The sequence below is a fragment of the Seriola dumerili genome, unplaced genomic scaffold (genome assembly GCF_002260705.1).
Source record: "Seriola dumerili isolate Sdu_G_001 unplaced genomic scaffold, Sdu_1.0 BDQW01000122.1, whole genome shotgun sequence".
Taxonomy (NCBI): Eukaryota; Metazoa; Chordata; class Actinopteri; order Carangiformes; family Carangidae; genus Seriola; species Seriola dumerili.
Genome location: NW_019174377.1, coordinates 1,532,551 through 1,545,279, shown reverse-complemented (window position 1 = coordinate 1,545,279; position 12,729 = coordinate 1,532,551).

The window sequence follows — 12,729 nt, the reverse complement described above, 5'->3', positions numbered from 1 at the left end:
TGAAGCTCACGGAGCAGAGACGACAAGAGACCAACCGGGTCAGGAGGTTTAGCTCTGGTGCCTCAGCTGAGTGATCATGTTGTTGCTGTCACTGCAGAAACCCTCTCCCTGACCCCTAGAGACAGGAGAGGTGACCTGGAAGCATTTATCACCTCTGTGCTTTCTGACCCATGACCTGAGGCCTGATATTCCCCGGAGGGGAAAAGAGAGGAGATAAACAAAAAAGTGGTAAAGGGGGTGACCAATACAACAATATTTAAATAACTATTTATTATACTAAATTTATAAAACAGAAGCACTGTTTATGAGAGGAATTTCCATACTTCTGGAAGAAATTATAAAAAAGTTACAGTGTTATGAAACTGCTGGTCTGGGCTGTGTGAGTGCACCAGTGACAATATTTCTCTTGGTTAGAAGATGAAAACATTGCTGGTGTATATGTGTGGTCCTGGTTTGGTTGAGCCAAAAGTCATCAGCAGAGACCTGATAGAGCTTGAAACAAGTTGAGAGAGAGATACCGTGAGAGAGAGGGAGAGATGTGTATTGGCTTGGAGCCCAATGGAACTATTAACACCTCTCTGTAATGGTGATACACCAAAGGGTTTCTTGGCCAAGGCCTTTTAATCTAGGCTGTGACCCAATATCTAAAGTTGTGTGTGTGCGTATGTGTGTGTATGCGTGTGTATACGTCTGTAGATGAGTGAAATCTGAGCAGACATTGACTAGCGTCACATCTCCTTTTAATATTTATAGAACTGCTTAAGATGTGACCTTTACTTTTGCACACACATACACACTCACCCATGTGAAGAGAACACCGTATGCATACAGTGTTTTACTCTATGCTACACATCTGTCTGTGCATCTGTCTATGTTGTGTATACTTCTGCACAGTAGACATTGTTCTGCTGCCTGAAACGCTCAGACAGGTGATCGTGCTGAAGCCGACTGTCCCATGGGAGGATCGTGTGAGGAGAGCCAACGAGAGGAACAGAGACCAGTATGAGGGAATGGTGGATAAGATGCCCAATTGGCTGCAGACGGTTGGCAGCCTCATGTTTCGGTGGAGGCTAAACATCAAAGACTATCAGAAGTATTTGTAATGTGTGCTGTAGGAGACCAAAAGTGACATCATGCTATAACATGATGTTTTCTACTTGCTACCACATTTCACTTCTTCCTACTTTCTGTTCCACGGTAGTTTTCCACTTTGCGATAACCAAGGATGGATATTTACATTTTACAGTCAACTACTGTGAAGATTCCACTGCGTGTGACCTTATTTGGCTACTGTTTTGTTTTCTGTTGCACTGCAGAAGATAACAGCATGGCCATAAATTGCAGTCTTGGCTCATTTGCGTTTCTCTCCATGCCCATGAATAAAGAAGCCAGTGTTGATTAAAGAGGTAGTGTGGTTTATTAGAGGTTACTTCAGTGTATAATAATGGTCTGTAATCTTGCTAATAAGTTTAGCTGTTTGTTTTTCTTCTCCATTATATCAGGGTCAAGACATTACATAGTTTGAATTATTAATTTCAAAATCAACAACTGTAATTTCATCTCATCTTTTCTGATAAAAAAAAAACATCTCTCTTTTCATTTTATAATCTCACTGGCTGAATGGCAGTAGATGCACAGTTTAATCTTTGCGCAAAACTAACTCACTCCTGCACATCATGTATCATAAATTTAGTTTAGTAAATATTAAGAATATGTTATGTTTTGTTATGCCACTGGTATGTGTGTGTGTGTGTGTGTGTGTGTGTGTGTGTGTGTGTGTGTGTGTGTGTGTGTGTGTGTGTGTGTGTGTGTGTGTGCGCATCTGTCTCTGGATGCACAGGACCTATCACCAGCTGTGTGACATTCATCCAATTATTTTCTACATATGACTGCATATCTTCTGCATATTAACTGCTGCAAGAAGACAGAGGTGTAGAGAAGGGACCATTAAAAATGGTGTAGCATGTTTGTGTGTGTGTGTGTGTGTGTGTGTGTGTGTGTGTGTGTGTGTGTGTGTGTGTGTGTGTGTGTGTGTGTGTGTGTGTGTGTGAAGAGCTGGAGATGAAGGGGACACAATTAGCAACTGAAAAGGAGAAAAGACTGACATGCTGTGCAAGCTGGGGATACTCGACACCAACAGGTCCCTTCAGCAACCTCTGCTTAAATTTATCTCTACACCCCAGACGTGGTGAGGGATTTGAGGAGGGACAGGGTGTACAGAAGCTAATGTGGCTGAAACACAGAGACACATGAAAGCAGGTTATGCATAGAAAAATGTTTGACTATGTTTCCCCCCATATTATTAGACCTCTATGTCAGCCTGTACTGTATGTGTAGATGTTTAACTGTGTAAATAAAGATGTGTGTATATATGTATGTGTGTTTGCATGTTTGTAATAAGAGACACCTGAGACAGTTAGAAGGTCATTCCTGGAGTCTGGTCGCATAGCTTTGATCATTTTCTCGTCGCCTCAGAAATAGACCAGAGAGGACAGGACTGGCACAAACCCTCCCTCCCTGTGTGTGTGTGTGTGTGTGTGTGTGTGTGTGTTCAAGGGAGAGGCTGAGGGCTAGCCCAACAGACTGACAGGGAATCTGCACTTGTTTGTAGTGCACAAGCCTGTGTTTGCATGACTGCACTAATGCATTTGCACACATACCTTTGTTTGACATTGCTTGCATTTGCTATCTGAATGTGTTCATGCCCCACAATGCAAATGCATGAGGGGACAGTGTGTGTGTGAGTGTGTGAGTGTGTGTGTGTGTGTGTGTGTGTGTGTGTCTGTGTGTGCGCTCACTCATGTGAGAGTTAAGAGGTGTGATTGTGGTTCAAATTCTCAAGCTGTCAAAACAATAAATGTGAGCTATAGAGTCTCAGATTCAGAGTTCACATGCAAATTTTCAAGCACACGCACACAGACACTACCAAACACACTCTTAAAGACTTTCCCAAGAGGTGTGGACTGAAGATACAAAGATAAAGACAAATGGTTTGTATATTTTGGTGAGTGTATGTTTATCTCTGCTCTGTAATTTTACCAGATGCAAACATTATGCAATGTCATCGTTATCTTAGAGTGCATGACATGTCATTTATGACCCGTGGTATGAAACATCAGCAGCATGAAATGGATTTTGACAATTAAGTTTGAGTTCATTAGATTTCAAGTAACAACTATTGTAGATAATTCAAAGGGCATAGTTAAACACAATTTTCATCCCACTGGCCATGGCTTTTTTAATTGAGTGTGGTATTTTTTTGACTTGAACGAGTTTGCGTGGAGAACAGGTTTACAAGGAGCAGGAGTAGATGTTGTGGAAGGAGATGTCTGCCCTGTGTTTGGATTATTCAATTATGACTTTAGCAAACCTTGTAAGGCAAGGGTTTATTCAGTGTAATTTGTAGAAAGTATTTAATTTGCCAATAAAGCAGCACACATGTCGATGAGAAATGACTCAGCGTACAGGGCACCAATCATTGTGAAAGAGAACCACCCAGGGGGCAAAAGCTTTTTCTTACAAATATGATTCATCTTCACCGTCAGAAAATGATCCTCTAGTTTTCTGTCAGCAAGCACCCGCACTCACAAGGCAACTGAGGTGAATGGAAAGAGAGTTTGCTGACAAAGTGTGTGGTTTGGACAGTCAAGTATGTTAATATAGAGATGAAGATGAAAAGCTGAGGCTAACATGTCCTAAAATGGCCACAAGAATAAACTCTTTCAATTTAGTAAACAAGATAATCTTTCCTGTAGCACCACCCTAATGCCATAGTTTACTATTGTTAGTCTCAGTGTGGGTCAAAAAAGTTGTCTCTCCATGTTTCATCCTTGCAACAATTCTGTCTTCTTCCTGAGCTACAGTCTCACTAGCTGCTAGCATGGCTTTAGCTAGCCATATAGCACAACTTTTTTTTACCACACCCATCCTGTTATCATAGCCTTTAAAGTAAAATCTAAATACCTTGTAGCTTCTCAGTACTCTCTCAGCTGCCATGATGATTTTTCATGGAAATACTCAAACCGATGCCTCAAAAAATATATATAACAATGTATGGTACAAACAATAAGACATATCAAATGAACAAATGCTTCATTCAGCTCTCCTGACTGTGACCTGGACTGTGTTTTCACTGGCATACACAAGTGGAGGTTGTTGAAAAGACTAAAAATGTGTTTGAAATGGAATCAAGGAACTCTTTTTTGTGCTGGCTGTCCCTGCTTAAAATGATGCTGTTGGGCAGATTCCTAATCCGTACAAAGCAACAGCAGTAAATTCTGTAAAGCAACAAGTCACCAGGTGTTACGCCAGATATACAGTCCAGGACAATGGGAAAGAGGAGAACACAGCCCTCATTAGATTGATGCTCCCTCTGTGGATTGTTGTGCACAGGGTTTCAACCAAACATGGACTTTGTCTGAGTCAACCGTTGCTTGATGAGGACTTTGGTCTGCTTTGGAACCGTTACACAGAAAAGTCAGTGCTTGGTTGAATAAATGCCAAGAAAAAAAAAGGAGTATCTTCTTTTGAAACTTTGCACAGAGACCATGTTTGGTTGCATTTCAAATCACCGGGAGGCCCTCAGGCACCATCAATCTATTATAAAGGTATTGCAGCATCTCATCTCTCTCAGAACAGAGCATCGGGGGGGTGGGGGTGCAGTGCATGCTTGGCCAACTCTCCCAACAGTTCCAGTGAGACAAATCTCTGGAAGCAGAAAAGACATTGTTCAAATACGTCACCATGGGAAACGGTCAGGCTCACCTTCCTGTTTCACAACTCAGAAAGTAGCTGAGAAAAACATACATTCACAAAAGAAAATGCACCCAAACGTGCATTTTCTCTGAGGCATTGACTCTGAGGCCAGAGACAAAAAACCAAACACCGAACACACACACACACACACACACACACACACACGAGGGACAGGGTGTAAATCAAAAGCATGTTGTATGAAAACAGACCAAGGGAAATCAGAAGCCCTGAGGATGGGGAGGAAGATTGTGATCGAAACAGAGAATTTATAACAAGAGAGTGGGGAATATCGACAGTTTGTGTCTACTGTAAATCAGAAATTTCTGTTGTTCCTGTGAGACATTTCCACTCACATCTGTGAACAGCAACATGTCTCTCAAAAAAAAGGTAGAAATAAAATTTTCAACAACATCTAAAGAGATCAATAAATGCATCTAGATGCAATATATGCCACATTCGGCTTACTTTCTAGTTTGCCAAGATATGTTGTGATGCTAGCTATAGTAGCAGGAGAGTTGTGACTGTTAGCTTTGCAGCAGCAACTGCAGTGTTACTTTTTACACCATTATGTTTTGGATGCTGTGTTTGTATGCGTTTGTTTGATGATGTTTTATATTATAAGGTTTGTTTTGCTTCAGCTATGAGAAAGAATATCCTTTTCCAAAATGTATATGACTCTGGATTCCACCCTTGTATCGTTGCCATGGCAATGCACAGCCATGAATTTGGAGGGGCGGAGCTTCTGAAGGATCACAGGAGGGAGGGGGGTATTTGTTTTGCTGTTGAGCTCAAATATGAACAGTCTTTCTCCAGCATTGCTCAATCTACCTTCAACAGTGTTTACAAGATGGACGAAACAAATGAGTGGAAAGCAATGTAACATGAAGCCGGAATGAGAATCAAGACAAATCTGCAGTCAGATTTTACACTAATCTTGGGCTTCAACACTGTGTCAGAGGTTATGGATGAAAAACAACAGTCCTGTTCATATTGGGCGTGCCGTGCCTCTGCTATGTAAATATAACCACTGATATCACTTCTTACACAATGATTCTGGACAGACAGCGGGCATTATTATCTTAATTGTCTGAAAAAGTCAACATTTTATGTGAAATTCATTGGTGGTTTCTGGATGTTATGGCATCTCCTACAAGACGTCCTGTTTGAACCGAGACCTGATTGAATTGTCAAACATTCTGTTTCTTAATAAATATGCTAAAACTAAATTCCCTGCATTTTCAAGCTTGATTTGAATATTATGTGTATGCACACTTTTTCCATGACTTCATTTTACTGCGCTGTTTAACTGTATTTTTCCTCCGTTTCCCAACCTTCCCCCCTTTGTTTTCATTCTTTTCAAGTGTGAGAGGAGGTTGGGGAAATGAAAAATATGAACTGCATTCCTTTCCACTAAATCAGATGTTGAGTGATTATGAGGTTAACATCTCTGTTGGTTGACTCAGGTTGGCTGACAAAATTCCCTTTTTTCCACAATTTTGTATTCATACACACAGCTAGATGAACAGCTACAACAACTTTAATAGTATTGTATTAGTATTCTACATAATTGATCTTCATCCAGCGTACCTTTACTGTGTTGTTATGACTGTCTTTTGTTTGTGAAATTCTATTTTTCCTGCTCACCACATGCACATAGACAAAGACATGTCCGCACGTACAAACTGGGAGCACCTCCCTCTCCTTGAGGCCATCAATTTGTTGTCAGCTATTGATTCTGTATTGTTAGAAAGAATAACAATAGCACTGTCTTGATGTCTGGATATTGAGATGCATGAAATATACATCGAAGGGCCACATTGATTCGAAGCCTTCCAAGGGGGTCGGGGGGAGAAAAGAGAACTAAACAAGGCAGAGACTTCTAAAAAACAAAATCATAATCCACCTACAGCTTCTAAAAAAAAGGTTTATGTGTGCAATAAACTGAAACTTTATTCACATGCACATGCATAATTGACCAGAGAGACATCCTTGAAATGATCCTTGTATAAAATAGTAGGTCTTTGCCATGGTGTTTTTGTTGTGATAGGTTGTCCTGGTGCTCTGGCTAGCACTTTTGGTGCAGTGCTTTGTTAAAAAAATTTCCAGTCTAAGACAATGTTGTATTTAAATGGTGCAATTTCTTATAACCACATGTTGTTACTGAGGGCAGGAGAGCTCTGTCTGGCAAACAGAAGTACCCAAAGAGCCAGAATGTGAACAGTTGAGTATGTGGAGGAGACAGAATTTGTCTGTTGAACATACACATTCATTTCTTAATGACGTGGAGAGCATGTGTTGTGTAGCTCGTCTCCATTTTACTATCAAAGCCAATCTTACCCAGAAGCGTTACAAATCTACAAAATGACCGGTATGCTACTGGGCCAGGAAAAATCTGCTCAAAATACTGCAACAGCCAAGACACATTTTCACATGTTCAAAAATATTACAGAAGGCTGCCAAATTATATTCATAAGAACAGTGACTGTCCAAAATTCTGATAGAAACCAAAGGCTGTCTTGGTGTTTTGCAAATACCTTGTGTCTCCATTTATGCCATTTTTTAAAACTATAACACTGGGATATAATGAGAATGTTGCATGACCCTGGGGTATGAGCCAAACCACTGAAAATGCATTGTCAAATATCAAAAATACATTGTCATCAGTCAGAAAACAAACCTGTTTTTCCCAAACCCTGAAAAGTCAGTGTGAGGTTTCTGCGGGTTACCACTGTGTTTCTAAAAGTCATTTTGCAAAACCAAAAGGAGCACAGAGCTGGAGAGCAAACCTGATGAAAACCTGATCTTAGAATCAGAATGATAATCGGTCTTTCATGTTGCTCTTGGCGGTGCTCCTTAATAGCGAATAAATTGACTTGGAAGCATACCCGACTCGTCAGTCTGTCCACCCCCACGACTATCCAAACTGCCTCCCTCCCCCCGCCTCCTACAATTACCCCCTCCCACTCGGCTCACCCGCCCGGAGAACCCCTTTGCCCTCTTGTATCCGGCCATTTAGCGTGACAATCCATTATTTTGACGGCTCCTAGAGAAAGAAAGAGGGAGAGAGAGAAAGGGACAGAAAGACGGGGGGTACTTTGACTTTCAGACATGGGCCCCAGAGTTTTTTTTTTTATATCTCCCTCTTTGCTTTTCTTTCCCTCTTTTTTGCCTTCATCTTCCTTCTTCCTCTGTTTAGCTCTTCTTCATCAACCTTTCTTTTACCCTATCCTCCTTTTTTTTCCTACCATACTTTCCTCTCCGCCCCTCTTATTCTCCATGCCTTTTTCCTTCTTTCCCCCTTCTTCTCCTGTCCTCTCTCTCCCTCCACACCCACTTTACCCCCCTTTACCCTTACCCCTGCAGCCACTCTACACCCCTCCGACTTGCACTCCGTCTCCTTTTGGCTCTCTATTGCTTCATTGCTGGCAGCCTTTGGGAAACCTGATAAGACCTATAGAAAGAGAGCAGCCAGGGTTTAAAATGTCTCAAGTCGACCCCCTCCAAACATCCTCCACTTATATCAACCACGCACCCACCCCGCCCAAACACTCACGCACACATTTCCTGCAGCCAGCCTTCCAGCACCCTGACACCCTGAGCACCATCCACCACTACCTCCTGACAACTTCTACAGCATCTCTGCCACAACTACGCCGGGTGTTTTCCGACCACTGTTCCCACTTCCAGACTGTCCTGACAGCCTGTGGCAAAGCCCAAAACAACCTGTTCTCCCTTCATCTTACATAACAATAACTACATTCAGGCATTTAGCTGAAGCTCCAGAGCAAATTACAGTTAGTGCTTTTACATGCTGTGTAATAATTTGATTATAATTTGAGTAAGAAGATACTCTACTTATTGTAACTAAACTGATTAATGTCATGTAAACACCTTAACCAAGTTATCTTACTTGCTTTATAGTCATAATGACAGTAAGCATAACCTGATTAAGCAAACTGGGTTATGTGTCAGTGTTTTGAATTACTCTTGCCGTACATGCAGTGTCCCCCGGGAACTGGTGTTTGGATTCTGTGCATGTGTCACAAAGGGCCCAGACTCAATCAGATGCAAAGCAAAAGTCTGGGTAGAAGTAGTAATACGATAAATCGTGTATGTGGTAATAAGAGAGTGCTTGACTTAAAAAGGTCAGCTCACCCAAATTACATAAAAACATGTTTTCTCACATACCTCTATGGAGCACGTTGTCAAACATTTTTATAGGAATTATTTCTTTGGTAGAAAGTAGTTCCAATGAAAGCTGGTCAAAGCAGGGTCTGTTGATTATCAACAGGGACATTGTTCCTGGAAAAGATACTTTGCTCTTGAACTATTTTAATGTAATTTTTCATTGCTGTGAGCATTAAACACAAGATTCCATTTACTCCATTTGCACTGGAGTGGAGGCAAATTTTAGAGATGATATCTCAAAACTTGGGCAGCACACAACCAAAGCTATCAGCACAGCTCGAAGTTATGAAACATAAAAACAATATGTATGCCAAGTCCCTTCAATTTGCAATTGTATTCCACTGTCAGATTAGCCCATAGGCTACCACACATCCCTCTGAAAGTCACTTTGACCTTGAAACATGTAAACAACTTTCATACGTAAACATGGGGTATTAGGGACGTAGGTAACACTTTCACATTTACACTTTAAACATTTAATACATGGTTTAAAACACACTAGTTGTGCACGGATATAAGTGATTATTAATGAGTTTATCAACAACTATAACTCCTCCTGTGGACACTAACAGAGGCTTAGACAGTTTATCAAATGTTTAAAGTGCTTAATAAGGGGGTTGTTGTAAAGTCTTGTCAGAAAGTATTAGTTACTGATTTATAATAATTTCATGACTTTTGGACAATCAAGTGAAGCACAAGAGAAAACAGTTAAGAACTGGTTCCCTTCCTTTGAACTGCTCTCACTTCTCATATAAAACACACATCCCCAAACTTTTACACTATTTGCCCATGGACTTGTGTGTGAGGGACTTAGAAGTCTGGCCAAGGCAAACACCTGGCACCGTGCAGTGATCTGCTACATTTAACCTTCTACCACAGAAATATGCTCACAGGGAGTTCATACACAGAGACATAAACTCAGTCTCAGTTTCAAACAGTGTGTGTGTGCGCACATTAACACGCACAGCAGATGCTGGTCGATGCAAAAAAATTCACACACACACACACACACACACACACACATGTGCAGGCGCATACAGACACACGGGCAAACAGTCGCTGTAACAGAGGGAGAAACAAGTGAGACGTGGGCTCCACCCCCCTCTCTCTTTCTGTCTCTCTCCCTGGTGGTGTGTCATGTTTCGGGGGGATAATAGGTGTCACGGTGAAACCCCTTTGGTCTCAGCGCTCTGGGGGACTCTAATGACACACACACACACACACACACACAAACACACACACACACACACACACACACACACACACACATACATTCAACCATGTGAGCACAAGCAGCTCATTCTCTGGACCATGGGAACCACAGATGACTCTCCGCTCCTCTCATCTTTCTCTACCTCTATCAGTTTCTTTCTTTTTCTCCTTCACTTTCTCTTTCCTCCTCTCTGCTTTTTTCCCATACACATATTCATCTGGCTCATCTTTGAACCACTGTTCCTTTAGGTGATCAAACAAGTGGCTCACTATTGAAGTTTGTCTGTCTGCTTCTTTTTTTGTCTCCTTTTGGTTTCTAACCTTCAGTTTCTTTCAACAGCAACTCCAATTTAATATAGGCCTTATTGGGTCACCGCAATATAACCGTTGCCCAAAATCTGAATCACCCACGATCCAGTTTCAGAGTCGTAATGGGACCCATATATACTTTGAAAATCACCCAGGGGACTGTCACAGTATCTGCAAAGTTAGACCCTCCCCTTTTGTTGCATCTCAAGTTGTGATGTCATGGCATTACAATATAATTCCAGTTTATTAATAATGTGCATCTTCATTTCATAGTTTTGAACATCATTTCTATTAATTATGATAACAATACAATAATATTCTATTCACCAAGTTAATTGTTTAGATCTGGGAATGTAGACAGTGCATCAGATTTGAAACAAGGAAAAAGCAGAATTATTACCCAGACTGTTGTATAGATCCATCATATCGACGTCGACTTTAAAGCAAAATTTCAATATTTTGGCAAAAAAGGTTTTTATTCCTCCTTATTTATATATTTTGCAAAGGGTTAAACAATGATACCACTCTCATACCAGTCCATTAAATATAAAGCTACAGACGGGAGCCGGCTATTTTAGATTAGCTATATCTTAGCATAAAGACAGGAAACATGGTTTTATGGCTTAGTGTACTGGACTTTTTTCTGAGCCAGGCACAGTGACTGGTTGTGCCAAACAGTCCTTGGATATGATTCCCCCATAAAACTACAACATGTCTTTTTTTATGCTTCAGTTTTGTATGGATTAAATAAAGATGACATTTGGTGTTAATTAGTGAGCTTTAGAGTTTCTAGATGGTGGATTTTTGTTACCTTTGAACAGAACTGTTGCCCCTCGTTTCAGTCTTTATGCGAAGTTAAGATAACTGGCTGCTGGCTATATCTCTATATTTAATGGACAGATCGAGGAGTGGTATCAATTGTCTTATTGAAGCTTATTTTGCCACAATGTTGAACTACTCCTTTAACCTAGCTCAGTTTTTTTTTCTGTGCCGTGAGGAGTTATCATAGACATCATTGCTGCATTCAGTTTTATGTCCAATTAAAGTTCGTAGATAATTTGGCTGTCTTGTTTACAGCTGATTGTCTGTACATTTCTTTCTTTGTTCTGTCAGACATAGTTGTTGCAGTGTCACCCACATCTCTGCAATTACTCTGCTGGTTTTCATAACCAACAAAATCAATGGTCAAAGCTAAAACAAATCTGATTGGAAATATTCTTTGAGGTGCGTCATTTTAAGAAGAATTTAAAAACGAATGCGTTTATTTGAAAGTGAGGTTGCGTGACCTATTTCATACATTATTATTATATTATATGCAGGGAAAGAGGTCATATTACATTCTTACATGTATAACTTGAAGGGTTTTCATTCAAACACAGCAAAATGAGACTTTTATTGCAGGACTTTCTTTTTCTTCAGCAGATACCATTCTGGATGACATACACATGATAAACTACCATGACCTACACCTGTATTAACTTTCATGTATTATATTACTTATCCTCTTTCTCTTCCTTTCTAACATGACGTGCAGAACGACAACTGCTCACAGCTAAAAGGCAGAGAGAACGCGGGAGAGGAGGAGGAGGAGGAATAGAGGGATGGATGGGGGGGGGGGTATACCTGCAGGTAAAATATGGGAGGCTGCTGTCTTCTCCTCCTCCATCTCCTCCACCTCCTCTCCCCCCTCAGACTGCAGAGGGCAAATGTGCGTGTGTGTATTAGTGAAGTGCAACTGTGTGCGAGTACACAGTGGGAACATTTGGTTTTATAGCATTGTGTTTATCACTGATGCTGTTGGTAATTATTGACATGTTCCTGTATGTGAGCGAAACGTAAGCCATTATAAGCCTCTCATCTTTCACACCTTCCAGACACTTTGGCCAGGTAAGCCTCTGGCCTCAGCCAATCATAGGGTGAGATAGCAACTGTCTCTGCTAATACCCCCATTACACTCCAACTGCCACCAGTAGTAGTCATCCTCATGACACCAGGCGAAAGAGTTTCTTTTTCTCTTGTTTTATTTTTCTACAGGATTACCTTGGTCTGGGTCAACGTGTGCATTTCACAAAATCTATCTAATTAATTCATTTTAGAAAATAAGACAAGGAAAAATAAGCACAAAAGCAATTCCTGAATTTTTCCTTTACATTTTAGTTTCATGTGTATTTTGTGTCTTTCTCAGAAAGAGGTAGAATATCATTTAGAGACAAAAAGGAGGGAGCAAAATAACAGAGACAAAACAACAACAACAAAACAATTGAG